Source organism: Leptonychotes weddellii, chromosome 6, assembly GCF_054177405.1.
Source record: "Leptonychotes weddellii isolate Sample4059 chromosome 6, ASM5417740v2, whole genome shotgun sequence".
Lineage (NCBI taxonomy): Eukaryota > Metazoa > Chordata > Mammalia > Carnivora > Phocidae > Leptonychotes > Leptonychotes weddellii.
In genome coordinates, this window is record NC_138374.1 from 47,459,676 (window position 1) to 47,473,022 (window position 13,347).

Below are 13,347 nucleotides of genomic sequence, written 5' to 3' on the forward strand. Positions count from 1 at the left end.
AGCAAAAGACATTATTAGGTTTGCATTTCAATAAGAAAAATACAGCAGCAAAAATGGATCAAAGATTTAAAAAACTACAATGACAAGTTCATGTGTTAGTTCATTTATTTAATCAAGTATTTATATAACATACGATGTGCCAGGTATTATAGACAGTAATGAAGCAAATACATGTGGCCCCTGACCTCACAGAGCTTAGAGTCTTTATGAAAGATAAATTACAGATGAGCTAAAGCACCAGCAGTATGGATGGATATGAGGGCAGACTTAAGAGGTGCATATATAAGACACTCCAAAAAAAAAAAAAAAAAAGACACTCCATGTGGAGGGTAAGGGAGAAATCTAGAATGACTCCCAGCCTCCTGACTCAAATGGACTTAGGAGTAGAGGTAATATAGGAAGAGCAAACCAGACCTGAGAGGGAAACTCATTACTACCTATGGGGTGTTTAGATGAAGATAAGCAAATGTTCCATAAGCAACTGAAGAGATGGTTCCTCGGTTTACTTGCCTGGGCTGAAGAAAAGATTGCAGCTGGTGGAAGAGCAAGTTGGTGAAAAGAGCTGAGAAGGAAATGTCTGAGAGCAGCATCCAGGGAATGGCAGAACGATGCCACGAAAGCCGAAGGAATCAAGTTTCAAGGATGTGAGAGAACAGTCATTAGTGTCAACTGCCAGAGTTAATGGTTTCTAGTATAATCGGAGACTGTACAACCATCACCACAATTTTTGAACATTTTCATCACCCCATAAAGAAACCCATTAGCAGTCACTCCTTTCATTTATCCCCAACCCTTCTCCAACCCCATCTAGCCATAGGCAATCAGTAATTTACCTTCTGTCTCTACAGATTTGCCTGTATTTGATACAAATGGAATCACACAATATATGACCTTTAGTGACTGGCTTCTTTCATGTTGGAGTATATATCAGCACTTCATTGCTTTTTATTGACAAATAATTGCTTTTTATTGACAAATGTGGTTATACCACATCTTGTTTACCATTCATCAATTGGTGGACATTTGGATTATTTCCACTTTTTGGCTCTTATGAATAATGCTGCTATGAACATTAGTGTACATGTTTTTGTGTGGATGTTTGTTTTCATTTCTCTTGGGTATATGTCTAAGGATAGAATTGCTGGATCACATGGTAACTCTATGTTTAAACTCCTGAGGAACTGTCAGAATGTCTTCCAAAGAAGCAGTACCATTGAACATTCCCACCAGCAATAGCAATATATGAGGGTTCTAATTTCTTCACATTCTCAGCAACATTATTATCTGTCTTTTTTATCATAGCCATCCTAGTGCAGTGGTATCTCATTGTGGTTTTGATTTGAATATCCCTGGTGGCTAATGATGTTGAACATCTTTCTATGTGCCTATTAACTATTTGTATACCTTCTTCAGAGAAATGTCTATTCAGATCCTTTACCCATACTTTTTTTTTTTTTTTAAGATTTTATTTATTTATTTGAGACAGAGAGAATGAGAGACAGAGAGCATGAGAGGGAGGAGGGTCAGAGGGAGAAGCAGACTCCCTGCCGAGCAGGGAGCCCGATGCGGGACTCGATCCCGGGACTCCAGGATCATGACCTGAGCCGAAGGCAGTCGCTTAAACAACTGAGCCACCCAGGTGCCCGTTTACCCACACTTTAATTATAATTTTAGTTCTGTGTCTTTTGCAAATACTTTCTCCCAGTCTGTGAGTTGTCTTCACTTTCCTGATGGTGTCCTTTGTAGCACAAAAAATTTTAATTTTGAAGAAATTCAATTTATCTATTTTTTTCTTTTGTGGCTTGTGCTTTTAGTATTGTATCTAAGAAGGCTTTGCATAACCAAGGTCATGAAGATCTACTCCTACATTTTACTCTAAGAATTTTATAGTTTTAGTTAGCTCTTACATTTTAGGTCCATAGTCCATTTGAAGTTTATTTTTGTGTATGCTGTAAGGGAAGGGTTACTACTTTGTTTAAATAGGAGAACATTGACAGGCTGAAGGAAAGGAAGCAGGAAACAAGACACTGATTATGAAGCAAGGTCTCCGAAGAGGCAGGGAAAGAACATGGAGAACAAGTAGAGGGACTAACATTTACCAGGAAGAAATCACCTCTTCCTTGGAGACAAGAGGGATGATGAGGTAATAAATAGAACAGATATTAACTGTAACTGTGGGGTCTAGGAGCTATATCTTCTTAGGAATTTATAAAACATTAGTTTAAGGATCTAAGATAAGCTTCAGTCAGGAAATGTTTAATTTTATTTAATCCACCACTTTCCAAATTATTTATTTCTTAATACCTACTAACCTATGATGAAATTAGGATTTGTAGGATACACTTAGGGAACAAAGTGATCTAGGCCACAAGTTACAAACCAATGGCCTTTGTGAGGAATTTGGATGAAGGGTAATTTTTGTTTCGGCCACATTTTTTTTGAAATCAAGAAATTTCATAAAGATACAAATATCTGACATCTCTTGAAATATCAGAAGATTTGGCCACATCAGATCTGCATTTCAGCAAAGAAACAATTTGCTAGAACCCAAATGTCCCAAACAGGAGATATACTCTCTGCACCACTCCCTATAATCTTAACATCCAGACCATTTCACTCACTTATGTCACTTCCTGGTCCCTGTGGGTATCTGGGTTTATCATTTCTGCACTAGGCAACCCTCTCAGTGTCTATACAGAGTGAAAATTCCTGAAGCCGCTCTTAGAAATTCCTTGTCCAAGTCCTCTAAATATTTTCTGTTATAAAAGTGCTCTTCTTGTGAGAGCTATGAGAGAAAGACCAAGAGAAGTATTTATGCCAGGAATGATAAAATGGCAGTGTATGGCCAAGGTGCAATCTACAGTCCTATTTTGTTTGACTTGCACAGTATTTTTTTAAATGGAAAATGTCACATTAAAAAGAAATACAGATTTCTAGATTTTATTGGATATCAGGAAGATCTGGTAACACTAGGCTCTGTTTCCATTTGGCATCAATAAGCTGGAGATAGCAGTTTTCTTCAATCAGGTCCTGCATTTTTCAGTTTACCACAGTCCCTACCACTCCCCAGTGTCCTCTAACTGGTCTGATTCACACAGTTACCTATTTGGCCGTGCAGGCATTCTGAGTCTGTGCCACCTGATTTAACAAACATTCAGTTCTTAATTAGCACAGCGCACAAGGCAAGATTCCCATCATCATGAGTGTCATGGGAAATTCTACTTATGCCTCAGCTATCTCACTAATGAAATATCCCACTGTCCCCTCAAATACATATCCAGATCAAAAAAAAAAAAAATGACTGGAAGGAAACACAACACAAAAAGTAGAATTTCACATGATCTTTATTTTCTTCTGAATCTTCTTCTGTACTTTCCAGGTTTTTAAAAATAGACTATGGGGGCACCTGGGTGGCACAGTCAGTTGAGCAGCTGACTCTTGGTTTTGGATCGGATCATGATCTTGGGGTCGTGAGATTGAGCCCAGAGTCTTCTCTCTCCTTCTCCCTCTGCCCCTCCCACTCGTGCTTGCTTTCTTTCCCTCTCTAAAATAAATAAATAAATCTTTTTAAAAATGCCTATGCGGGGCACCTCGGTAGCTCAGTCATTAAGCGTCTGCCTTCGGCTCAGGTCATGATCCCAGGGTCCTGGAATCAAGCCCCGCAATGGGCTCCCTGCTCGGCGGGAAGCCTGCTTCTCCCTCTCCCCCTGCTTCTCCCTCTCCCCCTGCTTCTGTTCCTGCTCTTGCTGTTTCTCTCTCTGTCAAATAAATAAATAAAATCTTAAAAAAAAAATGACTAAGCATTGCCTTCATAATCAGAAAAATATAAACTAAATTTCTAAAATGGGTCAACAATATTCATGGTAAGTAATAATCTATAAAGTAATGAGAAATCACCAGTGCCTAAAAGGTTCAAATTTTGACCAACTGCCAAAAACGGAATTTAAATGTGCATCAATGATAACACAATCACATGAGATAAACAGTAGATGAACCATGTCTGTGTCAAGTTCTAGTGTCAAGCAAGCTTATTTGCTGCAACATACTTTTCCTTAGAACTAGTGTTAAGTTGCCTTGGCAGCAGCTGTTTATTGTAACCCAACATAAGATTGACTGTATCAATTAAGGCTAGATAAATGTTAGCACAGCAGCCTGATCACCAGATTCCTGTTTATGAAGATGCTGTGGGCAGGCTTCCAATTTGCAAATACTATACTTCATTCTCTCCCTCAACTCAGGATTCTTCTGTACACTTCACAATTACTTACACTTGCACTCTGGATGGCCACTAATTTATAATAAAGCATGTCATCAGCACAGGGAACTTCTCCCCACCACCCAGTTTCTCCTGAGCCCTCTCAAGTGAACACAAAATATGCTCCTTCCATTTCACAGAAAATTTCAGAGTAAAAAAGAATTTGGGGGGCGCCTGGCTGGCTCAGTTGGTTAAGTGTCTGCCTTCGGCTCAGGTCATGATCCCCGGGGTCCTGGGATAGAGCCTCGTGTTGGGATCTCTGCTCAGTGGGAGGTCTGCTTCTCCCTCTCCCTCTGCATTCTTTCTCTCTCTCTCTCTCTCTCAAATAAATAAGATCTTAAAAAAAAAAAAAAGAAAGAAAGAATTTGGCAACCTAATCCAAAAGCATCACATCAGAAAGGAAGCTCAGAGAGGTAATTTCTCTCAGAAAGTTGCAGGACTTGAATGTGAATCCAAGCCTCTTGGCTCCATTTCCCGTGTTTTTAGGTACACTGCCTAACTTGCAAGCAAGACATTAAGTGACAAATATTCCTACACCCATTTACAGCATCCAAATCCTACTTAAAGTGATTTCTATTTTGTTTTGAAACACAGAGAAGCAAATACTACATCACATAAAGTTTCGCCAATTGTCACCCTTTAGTCCTACCTTTAGTAACAAGAAAGCAAGCGATAATTATGGGAAAATAAAAGGACTGTTTTTCATTCAATCTGCTTTAGTTTTTCTAATATTTTTTCAAGATTTTATTTATTTATTTATTTGACAGAGAACACAAGCAGGGGGAGCCGCAGAGAGAGGGGGAGAAGCAGGATCCCCACTAAGCAGGGAGACTGATGTGGGGCTCGATCCCAGGACTCTGGGATCATGACCCAAGCCGAAGGCAGATGCTCAACCGACTGAGCCACCCAAGCGCCCCTTTAATTTTTTTAGTTATTAAAAAGATTACTTAAACCGGAACTCAGTAGTAATCACACTAGTCTTATAGTTAAATAACTATCGCGTATTCATAAACACTGGTGGGGAGGAAAAGATCATCGCATGATCTGGATATAATCTTCAAAAGATGCTTCAAGTAAAGAACAAATTCCATTGGGGTCAGGTCTGGATTGTTCTTCCCTCATAGCCATGATACACAGTGACTAGCAAAGTGCTCAAAAAACAGTGCGAACTAGGGACGCCTGGGTAGCTCAATCCATTAAGTGACCAACCCTTGATTTCAGCTCAGGTCACAATCTTAGGGTTCTGGGATCGAGCCCTGAGGCTGGCTCCACGCTCAGCAGGGAGTCTGCTTGTCCCTTTCCCTCTCCCTCTGCCCCCCCCACCCCCTCATGTGCGGGCATACGCGGTCTCTCTCTCTTGCGCTCTCTTTCAAATAAAATCTTTAAATAAAGATAAAAAAGTGCCAACAAAAAACTTAACATTTAATTCTACCATTTTCAGATCAGCCCACATATACCCTTTACTCCATTCTAATTCCTTCTATTTCTGCACAATTAACTCAGGAAGACCTTCATTCTTTTATTTTCATTCATTCTTCAATACACTTACAAACTAATCCTCTATTAAAGTGACTAGCTAGGCTCCTTTAAAAAAAAAAATCATGGATGAAATCACGAAAAAAAGAAAGCTAACTATTGCCAAGGAAAATCAGGTCGACTCTACCACCTGTCCTATATGCCTCATACATGATTATAAGGAAATAATGCATAAGAATGTGCTCTGTACATCATCAAAGTGTTATCAAATATAGGCTGTCTCTGGGCTATAAATGTTTAGTCCCTCAAAGTATCTCAAAGGCCCCACCAGCATCAAAACAGTCTCCATCTTCTTCTTACTGCTCTCTAACCAAATCTGCTTTTCTCAAAGAACTATTATTCCACAGAATTTAAAATATACTTTTTGTTTTTCTGCTTTAATAGCCAGAATTGCAAATGCATTCTTTCCTAATAGTTTTAGGTCACAAATATGCAGAATTTCAATAACAATGTAGCTTTTGCAGATTAAGTCTCGGTATGTAACCACCATTTGTAACTTTGTCCCTCCGGAAAAATAACTCCAAACCAATTTGTAGATGAATTTTCAAAATGCAACCCATTTTTATGTAGGGAAAACTGGGGACCTAGTGGAAAGTAACATGGAGCTGTGGGAAAAGTACTGGGGCTTTGGAATGAATCTCTCCTCCTGCTCTGCTATTATTAATACTGTGTCCTTGGGCAAGTAACTTAATCTCTTTTGAGTCTCAGTCTCCTAACCAGTAAAACAGGAAAAGCAAAATCTCTCTCGGGGGCTAAAGAATGTAATGCATATGTAAATTAACTAATACATATGTATCTTCCAGCGCCTGGAAGATAACAGGTACTAAATAAATATTAGTCCCTTTTTCCCTCTGCCACTGTGGTATTCATTTGTGACTTCTGTTTTCTCCTTTTTAAAAAATAATTTGTTTGTTTTTTAATTGAGCACATGATGTAAGTTAGGAGCCCTTTATTAGCTCACTAAATCTTTATAACAACAACCCTATGAGGTAGGTACCATTACAATCTCATTTTACAGATGATGAACAGAGGCATGGAAAGGTTCCTTGATTTGCCTAAAATTACTCAGATAATGGGGTTGACTTCAGCATACACATGCTCTAATTCTAAACCACTCTACTGTGTATGTGTGTGTTTTTTTAATGAGGGACAGGGATGCAATGATGTGTAATGTTTCCTATTGTTATACTGCATGATTCTATAACTCTGTGGAGCTATCAGACGGCAAGGACAAGAAAACCTTCAGGCTCACAACGGGCAAATATAAACCATCAGGCTGCTGTCTAATCAACTCATACCCAGTTGTTCTGGTTTCCCTTCCCAGAAGCTGGAAAGTTTCCACAGGCAGGACAGGTTAGACTCACTAGGGCTGCTGCTGCTTCAGCTCCATAACTGTTATTTGCTTAGGAACGATCAACTGAGTCAACCTGACAGCCATTAGTTTTTAAAATTGAACCAGGACTGACAAATAATGTAGCCTTTTACTTTTTTTAAGATAGACTGATTGACTGATTGACTGAGAGAGTGCACATGAGCGGCGAGTGGGGTAGAGGGTCAGAGGAGCGGGGGCATAAATGGGCAGAGGGATAGGGAGAAAATCTCAGGCCGACTCTAGACTGAGCACGGAGCCCGATGGAGGGCTCAATCTCACAACCCTGAGATCACAACCTGAGCCGAAATCAAGAGTCAAACACGGAACCACCTGAGCCACCCAGGTACTTTTCACTTTTTTTTTTTAATTACAGGTGTGGTCAAAATTTGAAATAGTAACCCAATGGCGAAAGTCTTTAAGTGTCTTTACTAATGTTGGGAGCCATCTTGCTTGCTAACTGGAGATCGTTCAGAGTCGCTTTTACAGTTTAGTAATTAAATTTGGCTCCAGGCTGTAATAGACACCCTGACCCATTAAATTACAGCCCGAAGCAAAATTACTTTATTTCTCCACTCAAGCTATGAACACACTTCTTACCAACAGCCAAAACTGGAAATCCAGTGTTTCAGAGAATTCACGTGGTAAGTGGTTAAGGCTGCCGATTTAAAATGCCCATAGAGAAGACTTGTTTAATGGTACCTACACTAAATAACCCCCACCATTTTACCTTGAGGCTTTTGTTTTTCATGTTTTTACCTTTTCTTCTCAATGACTATAAACATAGTCAGTGTGACTACATATGGGCTGAGCAAGACTCAATTCTAAACTCGCTGAAAAGTGAAATAAGAGCACAGACCAAACTGGCCAAGATGTACAGACAGAAAAAAAGCCACAACCATCCCCAGCAATAGTGTTTGTGCCTTTGGCAGATTGTATTTCATCACTGCTCCTTGTACAACATGAACAGATTAGACACAGCCTCGGTTTAATCAGAAGACTTTTACAGGAATAGTAAGTTTATTTCCTTTCGTTTCACTTGCTTACTAATACAAAAAATCCGTACTACAACCTACCTGTTGAATAGTTGCCACAGGTAACTAAACCCTTTAGTAAGTTCTGGCTCTACCATCTTAGATAACTTATTTCCAGTTGGGCAAAAGGAAGAAACAGAATTAGTCAGAATTGAGAGATTTTTTTATTGTTAATGTTGCTTTAAGCCAAGTATTAAAAGTAAATGCTGGCAAAGCATCTATACACAAACTACAATCCTTTTAATTTCAGTCACCACTAAATATTAAGTTCGCTCCTAATGGTTCATTACAGAACAACACAAGGCTGTATTGGTTCATAACTGGAAAACTTCCCAAACTGAATCTACATGGAAGATATAACAGCAGAGAATCCCTGGAGAGTGACAATGTATAAGGTTATCACTGTTGAAGTTAAAGTGTGAATTCCTAACTTAGCAGGCAAGTTTCCATAAACCTAGTAATCAGTAAATATATTCGTGTTGGGGGCGCCTGGATGGCTCAGTTGGTAAGTGTCTGCCTTCAGCTCAGGTCATAATCCTGGGGTCCTGGGATAGAGCCCCAGATCGGGCTCCCTGCTCAGCAGGGAGTCTGCTTCTCCCTCTGTCCCTCCCCCGCTCCCCCGCTGCTGTTCTCTCTCTCTCAAATAAATGAATAAAATCTTATAAAAAATAAAAAGATTCTTTCTCCCTCTCCCTCTGCCCCTCTCCCTTTCTCTCTCAAAAAACAAAACAAAATAAATATATATATATATATATGTACTCATCTTAAATAATAATCACATAATTAGGTGATCCTCCTTAGGACAAATCCAAGTTCCCCCTAAGATATACATCATCAAATGCTAGGTATATATTGTGTAGGTAAACTTACCATGAATTCTTCTACACAGCTGATCCCATCAAAATATTACTCAGTGGTGCTGTATTTTCTTTTTTTTTTTCCATAATAGACATAAACTAGAGATGTTGAAGACATCTCTTGTATCCTGATGTTTTTAGATTAATTTATTCTTTAAATTATGTCCTGAGAATTCTATGTGTAAGGCAATGTGCAGGTGACACAAAGATGCAGTTAGGGAATTTATGGCCTGGAAGAGCATCAGCACTATATGAATGCCACCAGGGAGGTAGAACTTAGCACTACTGGGGGTAAGTGGACAGAGAGTACAACCAGTTGTTGAGATTAGGGCAGTCTTCAGTATTTGAGCTGAGCCTTAAAGCGTGGATATAATTTCTGGAGGGAAGAAGGTTATCTTAGATAGAAGGAAATGCAGTATCTGCAAAGAAACAGAACTGAGAAGGACTTGAATTTGCTCGTGATATGCCAAGCAGTCTCACTGGGCTAGTATAGGCTTTGAGGAAGGGGCACTATGGTGGGGTAGGACCACCAGTGGGTTCTGATTTTGGCTTTTCCACTGTCAAAGGTACCTGCTTCAGATACTCTGTTGATCATGTCTGAGAATACATTTTCTTATTTTTAAAATGAGAGGGTTGAGGGCATCTGGCCAGCTCAGTAAGTAGAGCATGCGACTCTTGATCTTGGGGCCAGAAGTTCGAGCCCTATGTTGGGCATAGAGCTTACTTTAAAAAAAAAAGAGAGAGAGAGAGTTGGATTAGAACATCTCTGAAGTCATTTCCAACTTTATAAATCTAAAACTCTGGGTCAGGGGCTGGCAAACTTTTTCTATAAAGGGCCAGACAGTAAATATTTTAGGCTCTGTGGACCATATGGTCTCTGTCACAACTTCTCAACACTGTTGTAGGGTGAAAGAAGTCATAGAAAATATGTAAATGAGTGGATAGGGCAGTTCCAATAAAGCTGTATTTATGGATATTGAAACTTTAATTTTATATAACTTCATGTAACATGAAATATTCTTTTGATTTTTTTTTTCAAACATTCACAAATATAAACACTATTTTAGCTCCTGGGTAGTCCACATTTTGGCCCACAGGCTGTAGTTTGCAGACTTCTCCACTCCATAGAGAAGTAAGAACAGAAAGGGGTTGGGGGGTGGTAGCCCTCAAGAACTAGAATAAGGAGTTTAGATTAATTTAGAAGACAACTGGAGGAGGTACAAGCTTCTGAGCAAGGAAAGTGTTGAGATCAGAGCTGTACTTAGATTTACTAAGTAAACTGGCAGTAACGGATAGGAGTGAGAGACTAGCAGGTAACTATCAGGAGGGACACTATTAAAGCCTAATCTAGACTGGTAGCTTTGAGGAAGAAGAAGAAGAAAAAAGATATGGAAGGAAAGATCAACAGAACACTACTTGGGAAAAAAAAAAAAAGAAGAGAAAAAAGAAAAGAAAAAAAGAAGAGGAAAAGTTTTATCTGGCAAACATAATAAAAGGGGTCAATTTCTGGACAAGGGGGAAGATTGGGATTTTGCATTCCCATTCCTCAGTGCCATCAGTACATGACTGCAGACTAATTGAGGAATTTGCCTGTGTATGGAAACTTTAGAACAAACAGCCCAAGTTGGAGCTTCCGGTTCAAAGATAAAAGTTTTCTGGTATATTTCAGGTAAAATATAACATTCATATTTCCCTGTTAGAGATGCAATAGATATAGCAGTTTTAGAGATGATGTTTATTTATTTATGGCTCCTTGTTCTCCAGGGACTTTTCAGCAGCCTTTTCAAATTAGGAAACCGTATTCATCTGGTGTATATAGATAAATCGTTGCGCTCAGAATTTTAAAATCACTCTGCTGACTGTGACTTGGAATTTGTATCTATTTCTTCTCCCTCTGACAGAGAAAAAACTGCAGTGCTGCAAATACAACTGATTTAGCATTACACATCTCCCAAGTGCAAGTAATCCCACGGTATGAGAGTACTGCATGCCTTCCAGAACTCAAATTTATAAGGTGGGTTAGGTTGGAGGGAAGAGGAGTTCAAACACACGTGCACATAAGTAGCTCTAATTCATGACAGTATCGGATAAGAAACCTAGGCAAGCCTTATGGAGAGATTAATTTCAACTGAGCAGCCTGGAAAGGACTTCATGGAGAAAGTGACATCAACACTGGGCCCATTTTAACAAGAGAAGGGTGATTCCAAGCATTGAGAACAGTGCAAACAGCAACAAGAAAAAGATGTGGGAAAATACTGGATTTATCTTTCTTACTTCAAAAGTGATATATGTTTATTGTTAGGGGGAAAACATGAATTATGGTAAGAAAAAAAGTGTGTAACCTGAAATCCCACCACTCAATCCCACCACATTTTAGTGTATGCTTTTCCACATATAGGATAATACAAAATGGGATCATTCTAAATATATCCCCCTACTGTTTTTTGCCTAACGTCTTACCACAGATATCTGTCCATGCCAGCGTGGAATACATACTGGAGTGATTAAAAACCACTGCCATACCTGAGTTCAAGGCCAAGTATAGCCCTTTCCTTAGAGCTCCCACTACAACTTGATTTTTTTCTGTTTTCTTCAAGATCTCTACAGGTAGATCCATGATACTAGCCACTGTATTTTTCTTTCTTCCATATGAAATCAAAAAGGTATGGGTATAACTTATTTAATAAAATAATTAGTAATTTTTAAAACCAGTTTGTTTTACTGGTGCATTTCTGAAATTGAGAATACTGGAATCCAAGTTAAATTAAGTAACAAAGAGGTTCTCTAGAATTTGCCCCCTCTTTCTCTATTTGCACTCCCCCAGTGCTTGAAGGCAGCCTTCACTATCTCTTGGATGGATGGCTCTCCAACAATGTGTGTCTCACTCTCTAATCTATCTTCCCCACCACTACCAGGATTATCTTTCTCAAACCCAAAACTGTCCATGTTATACCCCAATTTAAAATCCTTCCATTGCTGGGGCACCTGGATGGCTCAGTCGGTTTAGTGGCTGGTTCTTGATTTTGGCTCAAGTCATGATCTCAGGGTTGTGGGATTGGGCCCCCTGTCAGCCCTGCACCGGGCATGGAGCCTGCTTAAGACTCTCTCTCTCCCTCTCCCTCTGCCCCTCCTCCCCTTCCCTCTCAAATAAATAAATAAATAAAATCCTTCCATTGACTTACATCCAGTGCTTAGAACGGTCCCCTTCTAGAAATTACCTTATAAATATACTTGCAGAGGCATAAAATGACCTAACTATATCATTCATTGCCACAGTCAGAAACAGCAAAAGATCATAAATAACCTAAGGTCCTTCCATAAGGACCTAGTTACATAAATTATGTTACAATCATCAATGGATTATTATGTAACTGTCAAAAGACTCAATATATAGTGATAAAAAATGTTCTCCAAAGTATGTTAAGGGAAAAAAAAAATCAAGGAATCGTACGATAGGTCACCATAAAAGGGGAAAACATATCGCCTGAATATGCATAAGCTATCTTAGAAGCATACCCAAGACACTGGGTTTCCTATGTTCACTGGTTACCTATAAATATAAAATCTTTAAAAAAATTTTTGAACTAGGTGAGTTTTTTACTTATTCAAAAATTAAAGTTGGGTTTTTTTCTGATTGGTTAATATGGCACATAAGTCCCTTCCCAAACTAACAAAATCTACCTTAGTAGTCTCTTTACTAAAACCGCCCCACTCCTTCACTGCTCATTCACACTCCTGCCCTGCACAGAAGGCTTTCCCATTTTTCTCTGGCTGGCAAACTTCTTCATGCTTCAAATACTGGCTCTCTAAGACAGAATGAACTTCCCCTCCTGTCTTCCTGCCATATTCTACAAAGGGCCTTTGGCCTGATTTGATTACGTGTTTGTTCCCTGGCATCAGTGGCTGGGTTCACAGTCTTACCTGACTCCATGAGGAGGTTCTACACCTCAGGGACAAAGTCCAGACCTCAGAAGGCAATAAAAGAGTGATGAAATAGCAGCATTATTCACAGTAGCCAAAAAAAAGGAACCCAAGTGTCCATCAACGGATGAGCGTCTAAGCAAAATGCAGGACACACGGAGCAGCACCATGGCGGTCGGCAAGAACAAGCGCCTTACGAAAGGCGGCAAAAAGGGAGCCAAGAAGAAAGGGGTTGATCCATTTTCTTTTTTTTTTTTTTTTAAGATTTTATTTATTCGAGAGAGAGAGAATGAGAGACAGAGAGCATGAGAGGGAGGAGGGTCAGAGGGAGAAGCAGACTCCCTGCTGAGCAGGGAGCCTGATGTGGGACTCGAT

General features: G+C 39.5%; 1 protein-coding gene across 2 annotated transcripts in view; it reads right to left on the bottom strand.

Annotated features, from left to right (window-relative positions):
* Positions 1-13,347, bottom strand: part of VCL (vinculin) — a 112,028-nt gene that overhangs the window by 83,036 nt on the left and 15,645 nt on the right. The window lies entirely within an intron of this gene.